General features: G+C 58.1%; 1 protein-coding gene across 3 annotated transcripts in view; it reads left to right on the top strand.

Moving 5' to 3' along the window:
• The first annotated feature begins 2,240 nt into the window (after window positions 1-2,240).
• FAM222A (family with sequence similarity 222 member A) overlaps window positions 2,241-12,074 on the top strand; it is a 32,379-nt gene continuing 22,545 nt past the window's right edge. Inside the window, exons 1-2 of one of the 3 annotated variants that reach the window (XM_052797027.1) lie at window positions 2,683-2,757; window positions 3,106-5,394. The gene's annotated coding sequence lies outside the window, so the exon portion shown is untranslated. Of the gene's footprint in view, window positions 2,758-3,105; window positions 5,395-12,074 lie in introns of all 3 variants that reach the window. The other 2 variants (XM_052797028.1, XM_052797025.1) reach the window with 2 other exon arrangements.

Below are 12,074 nucleotides of genomic sequence, written 5' to 3'. Positions count from 1 at the left end.
CCTTGATAAGTCAATAACTTTTCGTACAAAAGGAACGAAAGCAGCTACGGCTTTCAGAGCCTTGAATGCATTTAAAGCGGAGAGTAATGGCCCGGTTTTAATCCCCTGGAAATCTTTCTCATTCTGAGGGCCAGTCATTTCTAGAGCAGACTGACATTTTGGTCAAAGAATTACAGCGTGCATTTGTCAGGATGAGAGATGAAAACGCTCAGCACTCCGGATTGCTAGCGCCGGTCAAAAATAATGATATTAAATTAAAGGGACACCGTCATCTTAAAGATCAGTGGTTACAGTCCCATGTATCTCCGCTTTGCAAGGGCAATGGTGAGCAGCCGGCATGGAAAACTTTGGGTGGGCTCCCCGGTGCCGCAAGGGAAGGACTTCCTCGCCGCCACCCCGGATCCAGCCGATGCATTATTTATTTGTGCTAAAGCAGATTGACTTTTAAAAATATCTCTCCTCCAGCAGCGAAGGCTGCCCGCTTCCTTTTTGCAATTCAATCCCTCTGGATGTGGAAGTGGAGCTGGTCTCACTTTGCAGAGCTCATTCATTAGCAGATTAAGGCTCTCCTTGTGTTCCCAACATCGCCGGGTGAAATTTATGTTCTGGCAAAGTATTCACGGGTTCCCTGAATCACAAAAGTGTTTCTCCTCTGTAAAGTCTTAAAAAAAAAAAAAAGGGTGTAAATGGGGAGGCCAGAACTGCTTAATAGTATCTTCTTGAAGGCAGTGCCGAAACACCCACCTTTTGAAAGTTGCTATTTCAAGATGGATCTCTTCCCCAGCAAAAATGCCATCACCCTTTCAAGTCCTTGTGAGCAACTTCAGGTGGTTAAAACATTTTCTGAGAAGAATGAGGGCTCCTTTTTTTTGTGCCAAATAAAAAGCAATCTTTCTTCCTGACTTACTAATAGCTTTGATTAAATTATCTTTGAAAAATCTAAGTGCTGTTCACAAATCTATAATGGTTTTATTCTTATCGCTGGCCTATATTGCAACACAGAAAGCAGATAAATAAGCTGCAGAGAACGTACAAAGCTGCACAAGAACCTGCCAGATATATGAGCTAAAAATGTTTGAACTGAAACAAATGAATAGTATGAATAGCCCTGCTCAAAGAGGGAATTTATTCAATATAATGTATTTTCATAGGGAGGATAATACGTATTATAATTACACAGAGGAATCGCTCTCCTAAAAGCATATCTAGCTATTATTTTAATTTCTCAACCTTCAGCGTTTGCTGGATCAGAAGTTGTGACTGGAGCACCTTCACATGTTTGGAGATACCGAGTCTCCCGAAACGGCTCCTGGGGTGCAGCTCTCCTCCCGCACACCCAAGGCTGCAGATGCCTGGGGAGCTGCTGGGGCTTCCCTGGACGAAGGAGATGGAAAGGCCCCGAGAAGAAGCCAAACCACCCCAAAACTCCTCAAAGCTCAGTGTGGCAAGGCAGGAGCCAGGGAGGGGGGAGACTGGAAGGCGGTGAGCCCCGGGGGCACACGCTGGGCTGCTTGGGGGGCGCTAGGCAGTAGGGAGCTGCATGGGCTCCTCGGTGTCATTATGGGCGAGAGCGAATGGGCTGCTTCTCAAAGCCCTCTCAGTCCACAGATGCTCACATTCTCACAGCCTATGGCAGGGGTACGCGGGATTTGGGGAAGGAATAAAGGACTCCAGGAGCGGTGCTAATGGGGGCAGGCTCAGCCACGACAGCGCCCGCTCCGACTGCGCGATCCACGGGGGCTCAGCGGTGGCTATAGCCATCGCCATGCCGGTCACCAGCTCTCCGGGGAGCGCCAGCTGTCCGGTGGTGAATTCCAGCCAAGGTTTCATCCCCTGTCTGCCGGAGTTGTGGCACCCCGGGGTGGAGGGGGGGGCGGGCGCCGCGGAGGAGCCATCCCCGTGCCCTCGACGGCCCCCGGGGGAATCCGCGGCCCCGCCGAGCCCACCCCGCCGGGGGAAACCCTCCTCCGGCGTCGGGACTACACCTCCCATCAGGTCCCGCGGCGCCGAGAGCTGGGCACGGCGCGGCGGCGACGCGCGGTGCACGCCGGGAAACGCAGTCCCTCGTCTTACGCCTGCCTGAGCCTCCTGCCGGCGGCCGGTTCGAATTTTCCCGCGAAAGGGGCGCGTGTTGCCGGGGCGGCCCCGCCCCCTCCCCGCAGGACGCGCGGCGGCGTCCCCTTGGTAACGCGCCGGGGGCGGGGCCGAGCCGCGTGCGGCCGCCGGGCCCCGCGCGGGGCGCTCAGTGTCGCCGCAGCCGCGCACCGGGCGGGAGGCAGCACCGAGGGGCCGCGCCCCGCCGCCGCCGCCGCCGCCATGGAGCGCTGAGCCGCGGCCGCCCCCTGCCCGCCAGCCCCCCCTTACCCCCCCCCATCCTACCCCACCCCACCCCCCCGGCCGGCCGCCGCTGCTGCGCCACGGGCCGGCGGGCACCGATCGCCGCCGCACAAAGGAACCGGAGGAGCCGCGGTGTGATGCCCCCGGGGATCCCCGCGCCGCCTGAGCCCGTCTGCGCCGGGTTTATTTTATTTTAATTTTTTTTTTTTTCCCCCCGGATATTTTTTTCTTCTTCCCGCCCCGGGGGGGGGGGCAGAGCGCCGGGAGCCGCCGCACGCTGGCCGCGTACGGGGCGGGGCGGGCCGCCGGCGGGGCGCGGGGCCGGGCGGGCGCCGCCGCTGCTGCTGTGCGGCCCGGGGGGGGCGGCCCGGCGCGCCCTGCACCGCAGCGGCCGGAGCCGGCCCGGATCCAGCTCTGACGGTAACGGGGGGCCGGCGGCGGCGGGCACCGGGGAGGGGGTTACCGGCGCAGGGAGGGAGGGGGGGGTGCGGGGAGGGAGAAAGGGGGTGACACACACCGGGGGGGCTCCGGTTCCCGGGACGCATCAGGAGGAGGCAGCGCCGCCGCCGCAGCGCGGTGCCCGGCGGTGCCCGGCTCGCCCCGGCCGCGCAGCCGCGGGGAAGGCACGGTGGGCGCGGAGCCGCCGCCGCCGCCGCCGGTTGGGGAACCGGCTCGGCCGTCGCTACCGGAGAGGAACGGGAACAACTTTTTTTATCTATATTTTTTTTATTTATTTTTATGGCTTTTTGGGTCGCCTGACTCGTTAAGTGGAAATAAAATATCCACGGGTGCCTCCACGAGGAAAGCTGAGACACTTCCAGCGTGAGCCGTCCCTGAGCTGCTGCTGCTTTTTCTGCCGACCCCGGCTGCCCCTTTTCGCCTGGAAAAACACACAAAAAAACCCCCAAAAACAAAAAAGGTTTTTTCTCCTCCACCCGGAGCCGGCTGGGGAAGGGAGGCGGCGGGGAAGCGCCCGACCCCGCAGGGACACCGGAGCGGGTGGTGGCCGAGCCAGGACACCCGCAATGGACCCCGCGCTGGTGTGGATACCGCCGGTCACAAAGGCGAGGAGAGGAAAAAGGAACCACCCTGCGATGGTTTTATTTCAAAGCCCATCTCCCTGGCTGCCTCCCGCGGTGTCAGGTAGCTCTGCTGGAGGAGAACCGTCTGCAGGCAAAACACATCTCCCGAAACGAGCTCCGCTGCGGAGGGAGCATCCTTGTGGCATCTTCTGGACCGTCGGCCCTGGGAATACGATTCGCTGGGGACGAGGCGTCGTGGTCCCTGAGAGCTCATGGGCAGCATGGCTGAGCATCCGCCCAGGCTGCAACCGGCTCCGACCGGGGACGAGCGGGCTGTGCCGCTTCTCCAGCTCGGTCCCCAACAGAAAATGAGGTGTTCCCGGTGCCAGCGGTGGTGGCTCAGCCCCAGCATCCAAATCCAGCTCTGGGGAGAGCTGTCAGATCATGGGAGTTTAATGGCTGGAGAGGCAGGGCCTGGACGCAGAGAGCCAGCAGCGGCAGCTCGGCACGGCTCGCTGCAGGGCACCGCTGCACCGGGTGAAACTGCGGCACGGCTCCGGCCCTGCAGGTTTATTTCTGAGGAGAGGCAGCGGCAAAGTTTTACAGCCGTGCTCGGTGTTTTCTGAGGGATGAATTTGCTTGGTATCGGGCAGCGGTGGTTTGTCTGGTTCTGGTTGTTACGGCGCAGATGTCTCTGTAGAGAGTTTTTTTGATATATATATATGTGTGTGTGTGTATATATATATATGTGCATCCTCCTGCTAGGGACGCTGTCGTTCAGAGGCTGCAGGCAGCTTGCCTGGGTGGGCGACGTGCTTTCGTGGAGGGCAGAGGGCTAAGGGCACATGGCTGTGGGGGCAGAGCCACGTGGCCCCTCTCTCAATAAGGAGTGTCCCGCGTCTCGCTGAGGCTGATTTTGTGGGATTTGGCAGTTTTACGCCTTCCCGTGCCCCTGCTGTGGGGTTTTAGTGTCTGGCGTGCTGGAAAGGTGCCGCTGCTCGCTGGTCTGGGTGCTCGCGCACGCCTGTGCCACTCAGCAGGATCCCGGCTGGGAAAGCCTTCGCACGTGGGCTCCGGTGCCAGGGGGTGAGGTGGGAAACATCTCTGGCAGAGAGCACCCGGCATCCCAGGCCCATGGGAGAGACTTTTCTTATTAAGAATCCTTAAAACTTTCAGGAGTGGATTTTCAGGTGCCGACAGCTGTGCTGGGGCAAGCCACGGTGTGAGCCGTGTGGCGTTGGGTCAGGCTGCCTCAAAGCCGTAGCGGAAGGAGAGGGAAGCTCTCACTGAGGTGCCTTCCTCTGACCTTGTATGTAGAGCAGGGGAAGAGAAAGCCGTTCCCCGGCTGCAGGAGCCTGGCTTGTTTTCCTGGCTTTAGGAACGGTTTTCCTGCTGGCTGAGTGGGTCGGTACCGGTGGGGCACGTTCTCTGTGCTGGAGCTGCACCGGCTGCGAGATGGGCCTCGTTTCGGCTGACCAGATCATTAAAAATTGAAACATCTTGGTGTGAATATTTATCCCCAGGCTGGAGCAGAGAAGCCCAGGGAGGGAGGAGGTGGGGTGGCTGCTCCGGGCCGTGCCCTAGGGGACAGAGCCCCTCTGGGGAGGCCACGTCACCTCATTTTTTAAGCCCCTCTGGTTATCTGGCTTATTTGAGCCTGAAACACGCATCCATCCCTGAGCAGGCAGCAGAGGAGCCTGTTCCCTCCTGGTGCTGTTTTTTAATTGCAGGTTGCTGCCTTGCTCGGGGAAGGACTCCGGCGTCCAGGGCCGAGGGTCTCCTGGGTCCCATGACCCCATAGCAGTGGTCTGCACCGAGTAGGGTGCTCCACGCCCACTGCCATCCGTGCGGGATTAGTGCTGGGCGTTTGCACCCCTGCCAGGCGGCAGAGTTAATTTTTGCCCGAAGCGGGTTTCCTGCGTGGCCTGAACTTGCGCAGGGAAAATCTACGGTGAAGCCGGGCAGCCCCGCTCCCCTCTCCGGCCTGATCCTGGCCCACCTGCGGCACAGGGAGCTACAGCCTCGTAAATATTCGGTGAGAGCCAGCCCACCCTGCCATCCTCCTGCTGTCGGGGTACCGAGGGCAGGGATGCGGGTCCCACCCCTGAGCGTGATGGGTGCCGGGGCGATGGGCTTGGTGGTGGGAGCCTCGTGGCCCCATGGCTCCTTTTGGGGACAGAGCGGGTCGTCTTTTCCTGGCAGGATAAGGTTCCTTTGCTGGTGGTGTCTGATGCTCGGACGGGGGTGAGGCTGTGCGCGGTGACCCCGCCAAGGGTGGCTGGTGCTGCCCGCAGGGATGCTGCAGCTGGCGGGGTGGGCGGGGGGGGGGCTGCACCTGCCGGGACCCCGCTCCCAGCCCCGCCGGCATCTGTGCCACCGCATGTCCGTCTGCAGCGGGTGCATGCATGCAAAAATAAGACATTTCTTCTTTCTCTTCTGCCTGCGCATTCCTCAAAAAGCTAATATTCATGAAAGGTAATTCAATCAAACCGCGATGCCTATCAGCTAATGCAGCAAAGCTGGCGCAGGGGTGAGAATGGGAGCCAGGAACACAAAAGCCCTGTTTTATTACCTCCTGCTTGCCTGAGAATTGCTTTTCTCCCTCGAGTGAGCCGGCTAAAGCTGGCTTTATTATGTTAACCTATTTGCGTGTCAAGAGCTATTGTGCCTCTCTTTATCTGTGTTTGTATTTGCTCGATGCAGGGAATAAAAGGACGAGGCGAAAATGGATGGCTGGTCAGTGCTTTGCACTCTGGGGGCACTGATTGGTTGCTAAGTGATTTGCATCCCCGGTAATCGCTTTTATCTCGGAAGGATGTCGTGTATAATTATAAGCCTACTGACATCTTTTGAAATCTGCCTAATGGGTGTTTTTAATTTACATGGGAAGCAGGGGCTATTTGTGTTGCTCTGATTACAGGTTGTGCGAGTATATGGTTTAAAATGTAGATATTTCCATAGACGTGGGGGACCGTGAGTGATGAGGCTGTGATTTTTGGCGAGTCCCTGCTCTCCCAGGGACAGGTGGAAGAGCAGAAGTCACCGTGCCTGAGTTTGGGGTTTAATCTCTTAGCCCACCGCGCAGCCTGGGCTGCTGCTGGACTGCGTGCTTGGCCCATGCATTGGCTGTTCCTATAGCCAGCCCGTGAAATAAAACAAGAGGTGGGTGCCTGGCTGCTGTGAGCCGGACCCAACTGCGCTGGCTGTGGCTGTTTACCCCCAGGAGCTCCCCTCCGCAGCCTGGGACCAGGCATGGGGGAGCCCATGCCACTGAGCCCCTGCTCCGGGCATCCGCACAAGCGTGGGACTGATGGTGCTGATCCGGGCAGCATGGGGAGCTGCCTGTGCCAGCTTGGGGGAGCCTGGCTCTGCGGTTCCCCACGCGGTCCTCCATGCAGAGGGTGCTTCGCTGGGCCGAGGGGTAAATATTTAACTGGTGCCCAGTGCTCCGGCTGAGCTCCGCCAAGTCGCAGTTCTCAGGAGCTGTGCGATCCTGCGTCTTTATTAGAGCTGCAGCTGGTGGGTTTGCACAGCCGCGGCGGAGCTGCCGTGTTCGCTTACGGCAAATAAAGCTCCCGATCACCTGCGGTCCCGCCGCCAGCCCTGGGCACCTGCACCTGGTGGGCTCCTGACCGTGAGGCGCACTGGAGCCTGCTGAGGTGTTAATGGGGTTTGGAGCGTGCTCCTGGTGTTGGGGGCATCGGCAGCGCCGTGGGCACATCTCTCAGGCAGGCAGCAGGATGTGGGTGCTCCGAGACCGTCCCCGGGGGTGGCTGGGCACGGAGGAGCCCTGGTACGCAAAGCAGTCTGGCAGGAGCATGGTGCCGTGGCAGCAGTGCGTTCGGCTTTCCTGCTTTCCACCTCCATGCTGGTAAATCATGGCAGTGCCTTAGGGGCTGCTGGGGAAGGGCAGAGGTCTGAGGTGGAGGTTGCAGTGAGACGAGGGGTGTTGGGGTCCCTCCTGGGACTGGGACATCTCTCAAACACGCAGAGGTCCTGACATGAAGTTGGTGCTCATGATGGGCGCAGGGGCTGGGCTCCCTCTGCAGCAGGTGCTGGGCTGGGTTGAGGGTGCAGGGCAGGTCCCAGGGACAGGTTACCTGTATGGGCAGCTCAGGCCAGCTGCCTTCCTCCTCCTCCTCCTCCTCCTCCTGTTTCAGGAAAGACAAAACTTGAGCTGCAAGCACACCCAAGCGCACGCCCCAGCTCCCTCTGGCCACGTGCAAGGTGACCGCATCGATTTGCAGGGTTGCAGAGGTGGTTTCATGGCAAATGGCACTGTGGGCAGCGCTGTGCTGTGCCATGCCGGCTGGGACGCTGGGCCGGTGGGAAACGTGAGGCCCAGGAAAAGTCAATACGGCGGGGGCAAGTACCGGACCCCGTGCCTCAGGGTGCTGCACCCTCCTGCATGGGCAGCCCCATCCCGTCCACCTCGTCCCAGCTGGCGGGCAGCGCGGGCGCCGCTATTTATGGCTGGCTGTAAACAAACTCCCAATGAAAGAAAGTTAATGACCTGAGACTGACGGGAGCCTGCTGGGAATTTTTATAGCTCCTGGGACCTCTTTCGCTAAAGAGAGAATACATCAGCGTTTTAACCCAAAACGGCAAGCCGTGCGGTGCAGGGGCCAGGGGACAGCCCCAGTGTGGGGAGGCATTTTGGAGAGCCTGGCCCTGGGCGAGGAGGGGGGTTTTGGTGGGGGGACCTAGCTCTCCACCCTGTCCCCATCGCCCTGCGTGTGACTGGGGTGTGCAGCCCCCTCTTCACCCCAGCGAGGGGAGGCACGTCCCAGGGTCGGGGGCTCTCCAAGGCTTTCGCCATCTGCCTCTTGTAGGTCATCTCTGCCGTGCTCCAGGCTAGAGCGAGGGCTGGCTTAGCGTCGCTGGTAACCGCACACTAATAAAGCCTTAATACCCTGCAGTGGGGAGATTTTGCTGTCAGAGATAAATATTCATATTGCTTTCGAATTCAGCCTTGGGAGCACAACAAGGGTGCTGGGGGGGATATGGGAACGGTGCAGTGTGGGGTGCTCTTCAGTCCCACTGGTGTTCCCTGCCCACTCCTGCCTGCCTGCCCGGCTGTCGTTTTTAATATTGCATCCTGGCTAATTGCAGGGTATGAATATTGGTGCTCTTGGGGGCCGGGATGGTGAGCATGGTGCAGGCTGCCCCGCTCGCTCCGCTCACCGCCTGCTCCCTTCGCCACTGTCTCGCACACGCAGCCTCCATCTGCACGCGACGCTTGATTTACCGAGAAGAGCTGGCAGTTAAACCTGACAAATTGAAGGCGGTTTTAAGTGGTTCAGGTTAATTAATAGTCAGGGAAGTATCAATTTTTTAAGGGATGCTCTTGGCTCGCAGGGAGAACTGGAGCTTGACTTTCTCTTTGGAAAGTAACACTGTCTGTGTGGGTCCCCCTGGGCAGGGGGATGGAGCCGGGCTTGGTGCTGAGCTCGGTGGCATTGCTCTTTGGTTTCTGACCCACGGCCTTGTATTTCTGCTTAAATTTCTCACCCTGCGCTACTGGTGTTGAGGGAGGCACCGGGACTGGGAGGGATGGGGCCATCCCACATGGCTGCAGTGCCAAAGCCCTGCTGCTTGTCTCAGTGCTCGTTGGTCATCTGGTTATCCCCTCTCATTTTGCGATGATGGGCTCTGTGCCATGGCAGCAGCACTGTAGCGTACAGCCATGCTGCTCTGGTAACCGGAGCGCTTTGGCCGTAGCCACCTGTAGCGGTGCAGCCGGGTGGCCACGGCGTCCTTGCTCCCTTGGGGGACCCACAGGTGAGCACCAGCATTAACAGGACCATTGGGCTCCATCCTGGGCTGGGACTGGGAGCTGACATGGATGAACTGGAGCAGCATCCACTCCCCCCGGTTCATGCACATGTGACCCAGCCGCTCACATCTGCTCACATCTGCCAAGCTAGGGCCGTGGGAATGCCGCCCAGGGTTCAGATTTAAAAAAAATCATAATGAAAGAAGCTTAAACTTCCCTTTAAGAAGGAGAGGTAGAAAAGCAGCAGTGACCGGTCTCTGGGCACATGCAGCACAGAAAGCCTCCTAGCTGCATATGATAAAGACCTGATGGTACGGGGACCCGAGCGGCATCTGCAGTGGTCTCGGTGCACCGGTGCCATGGGGAGTGGCAGAGGTGGGCACCTCCGGGCTCTTGCTCGGGGCCATGTCCCGGGTTGGGTCCCGGAGCAGCGCAAAGCCTTTGCTGGGCCACGTGCTCCATCTTTCTCAGCGCAGACTGGGTTGTGGGTGGAAGTGGTGGTTTTTCAGCAGCCCTAATGCTTGGGAATATGAGAGATTAAGGTTAGTGACCATTTTTTAACTCAATAAAGGGGAAGACAAGCTGGAGTCTGCAGTCCAGAGATATAATTAGTTCGCAGCAGTGGTGCTTTCTTGATTTAGCTTCAGAGAGCAGAACAAGACAAGGATGTTATACCCAATTAGCAATAACATACAGTCTGAGCCTCGCTAGGTGAGATAACAAGCCATTTTTATAGCTCTTCTTTACGGACTTTTTTTTTTTTTTTGGAAAGGGGGGGAAGGAGGAGAGGGACCGAGTCTTTATTTCTTTTCATCTGGGGACAATTATTAGTGAGCTCAGAAAGCCCAAAGCCGAGTCATACGTTGGCCAACACAAATGATAAAAAAAAAAAAGCTGGAACAGCGTGGAGCTGGGCTGAGGCCGTCTGTCCGTCTGTCCTGGCGGGCTGCACAGTGGCCCTGGGGGAACCAGGGGGAGGCTGGGCGGGTGCCAGCTGTGTCCTGGCAAGGGCACGGGCAAAGGCCACCCACGCACTGTGGATGTGTCCTATCTGCTGCTGCGAGGGTTTATGGCATGTGGACTGGCACCGCTGCTCGCTGGCCAGAGTGGCCCGGTGCGCGTGGGGCAGCCGGCGGCCATGTACCCCGGCGGGTGTGCCAGTCCCCCAGCAATGTCCCCCTGAGCTGTGTCCCCAGCGAGGTGACCCCCAGCCATGTCGTCTGCACAGCACGAGTCAGATGCCAGCTGCCTGCCGTCTGCCAGCGCCGTGTTCCCGCTTTATATTGCGGATCCATGGCCATTGATTTTTCCTCCCGTGTAAACCTGGATGGGTTGGGGCTGTGGAGGGTTTTCATGCACGTCTGGCTCTGGCTTTCCCGCAGCCACAGTTGGAGCATTCCATGCTGGTCTCCGCAGCCCACCCACCCTCCCCTGTGCCTCTGGGCAGTGGTGAAACTCAAGGACATCCAAAAAACCAACCTTGTAAAAAGTCTAGAAAACTCAGGTTTCATTAATCAGCTTTTAGTAATGGGCTCTGCTGTTTATGTGGGTTATTTGCCAGCTGCTCTCCCCTCTCCTTGCCTCCCGGGGCAGCATCCCCAGCCCCTCCTGCGGCACCCAGTGAGGACGTGACTCTGGGAGCTGGTGCGGCGCCCATGGGAGCAGGGTGGCCCAGTGCTTCCCTTAGGGCATGGCCAGTGTGGGACATCCCTGGGGAGACCCCTGCCCCAGAGGGGCTTCAGGGTGGGGGACATTCTCCCTCCTGATGTTCCGTGTCCCCCCCCCCAGCCACCTCTCTCCCATGGGCAGAGCCGGGGCAGGAGCTGCTCTCTCCCCTGGGAGGGCAAGGGGCTGCTGTCCCCTCCCCTGTCCTTTCCGTCCCCTTGCCAGAGAGTTTTACAGGTTGACGGGCAGTGTCCCACCCCCGGGGGGGCTCTGGCCACATGGGACCCCTCGAGTCCATCCCACCGCACCCCCAGCCCACCCTGGGGAGCATCTCCCCTTGCACACGCAGGGCTGATGGGGACAGCCCGGCTCTCGTCCCCACTGGGAAAAGCTGCAGAGCCGCTCTCCGGACTATTAACGCCCCACAATGATCATCAGCTCTCGTCGTAATCATTAAGACTATTAGAAAGAAATGTTGGCTTGCAGCTAATGTCAGACTTTCCGTTCTGCTTTGCAAACGCACACAATTAATGCCAATCAGCCGGGGGAGGCAGCCAGCTCGCAATCACGGCTGCTCCGGCGCGGCTGTCAGCTCTTGCCATCCCAGCTTGTACATTTTCATACAATTGCTATAAACATCTGAGGGAAACTCTGCGTTCTTCGGCAGGCGCGGGTATTGTTCTCTGTTCCTTTTAATTACTCGGCATTCAGCAGCTCATCCGGCCTCCGATCGGTGGGGGAAAGCAGGGCTTTGTAAAACAAATATATAAATCTTGAGAGATGCCTTATTTTCCCCATTCAGTGGCTGCATTAGGTTATCTACAGCTAAATAGGAGAAACCCGTTTAATTTTTCTTTGGCTTTTTCTTCTTTTCCCCCCCTCTGTGTTGCTTTCTCCCTGCGGGGACAGGGGCTGGTCCCTCTCCCCCAGGGAACCCCAAAAGCAGGGTGAGCTTGGGAGAAGGGGGGGAAGAGCCGGAATTACTTGACCGGATGGTGGTATAATCCTTGTTACAAAAGTACACATCAATTATAAGAATTCCTACAGTAATCTTAGAAATCTATCTTTTCTGCTGAACCAGCTCATTAAAGAGCACCATTCATTTCCATCTCTCTGGGTGAGAAGGGTTTAAATCTCCAGAGCTTTGTATTACAAAATAGACTTAGGGTGATGGACTCTTGTTAAATATTAAAGGAAAGAAGTTGATTTTTAAATTTTTTTTTCCTTTTTTCCCCTCTTTTCCCCCAGACTGGTGGCACAGACGAATTGTAACG

This window comes from Harpia harpyja, chromosome 9 (assembly GCF_026419915.1).
Source record: "Harpia harpyja isolate bHarHar1 chromosome 9, bHarHar1 primary haplotype, whole genome shotgun sequence".
NCBI classification, from domain to species: domain Eukaryota; kingdom Metazoa; phylum Chordata; class Aves; order Accipitriformes; family Accipitridae; genus Harpia; species Harpia harpyja.
The sequence above is the reverse complement of the archived record's forward strand: the minus strand, read 5'-3'. Positions and strand labels throughout refer to the sequence as shown.